Genomic DNA, 1856 nt, shown 5'->3' with positions numbered 1-1856 from the left:
AAGAAAATGCTTAAGGAAAACTTGGAGAATGAATAAATGACTTCTGGGATGACAGGTGCAAATTCACCCTTAAAGCTTTGGCCTCTCTACCAATTCTAAACCCTTAAGAACATTTCTCTACTAGTGAGTAGGAACCTAGTCCAAAGTCATTGAGGATTTTTTTTTCTCCTTGCCCACCTGTCTTTCTTGGTCTCCCTTCCCCAGCTGCTTCAGTGCCCAGATGTGGCAGCCTTAGTGGGTGACTTCACCACCCGCATTCTGGCAAACTGGTTCAAGAGTGAGGAGCAAGCCACAGTGAAGCCATTGCTGCAGATGCTAGAGGTCTTTGCGAAGCATGAAAACATGGTAAAATGGGGCAGGGGCTAAGGGTGTGTGCTCAGGAGATGTAACCAGGAGAAGGAACATCTGGTGTGTCCAGTTATAGATAGGGTGGGACACACCCTTGGGATCAAAGAGAGCAAATCCTCATGAGGCCAGTACACCACAGACAGGAGTTGGGGCTTGAGCCATTCATGATTTCTCCCTCCCAGGAAAGCTCTCCTGAGGAAGTTTTTTCATGAGTCATTTCAGAGAATAGACCAGGCTAACCCCAGGATCTCACACATGTCATCCAGGTCCCCTGGAGATTGCTGTCATCATCAGGGATGAGAAGCGCAGTGGCGATGGAAACTTACAGTGTAGTGGGAGGAGGGGGCCTCCTCTGTTTTCTCCCCTTTTCTCATGATGGACACAAGGTACCTCCCCAAATGCCCTCCTGGGCAGCTCACTCCGATGGCTACCCAGATGCTGGGCCAGTCCCAGCTCTGGAATGAAAAAGCAGTAGAGTGTGGCTCTCAATTGTGGGGCTGAATTGACTTGAAATGAGAATTCCTTGGCTTGGCAGGAGTTATTTCCCCAGCTCCCCATTCCCTGAGCCACTGTCTCCTGCAGGTGAGGCGGCTCCGAATCCTCCAGCCCTATGTGCTGAACTGCTGCTACTCCTCGAACAGCGACATCGTACTGGAGACTTTGCTGGTGCTGAAGAATCTCCTGAGCCACCTCACCTGGCAGCACTCCTCCTCCTTCCTGACCCAGCTCACCTTCACGCTGGTGCCCTTCTTTGAGGAGGTGAAGGCCTCTCTGGGGTCATTTTCTTTCTCTAGGCATCTGTAAAATAAGGGAGTTGGCCGCATGTCATGGCTCACACCTGTAATCCCAGCACATTGGGAGGCCGAGACAGTGGATCACATGAGGCCAGGAGTTCAAGATCAGCCTGGGCAACATAGTGAGGCCCCGTTCTAACAACAACAACAACAACAACAACAACAACAACAAATTAGCTGAGTCCAGTGGTATGCACTTGTGGCCCCAGCTATTTGGGAGGCTGAGGCAGGAGGATTGCTTGAGCCCAGGAGGTCAAGGCTGCAGTGAGCTGTGATCGTGCCATGCACTCCAGCCTGGGCGACAGAGCGAGATCCTGTCTCAAACAAAACAAAACAAAACCCCTCACAGAGTTGGCAGAATGATTCAAGGTCCTTCACCTTGAATACGATACTGTTCTGTAGGGACTTGATTGCTCCTGCCCTCCTTGTATCTTTCTGAAGGGGTGAGATGGAGCAAGAGAACAGAGCACAGCAGGCAGGGGTCAGAGCAGGTCATTTGAGGGAGCGAATGGACACGGGAGTGTGGGGTTGGCGGGGGTGGAGCTCAGGGACCTGATGGCTTCTGCTTCCCCACGCGTGCGTGTCTTCTCTCCCAGGTGTCAGAGCATCTGCGGTTGGCAGCCTTTGAGATCTATGGGAGTCTCTTGGCCAAGGTCAAGAAGAGGGGCCTTGTCTTCCCCTTGAAACACCAGATCCTCAACTTGCTAGTCCCCC

This window comes from Gorilla gorilla, chromosome 1 (assembly GCF_029281585.2).
Source record: "Gorilla gorilla gorilla isolate KB3781 chromosome 1, NHGRI_mGorGor1-v2.1_pri, whole genome shotgun sequence".
Lineage (NCBI taxonomy): Eukaryota > Metazoa > Chordata > Mammalia > Primates > Hominidae > Gorilla > Gorilla gorilla.
This window is presented reverse-complemented; position numbering follows the sequence as displayed.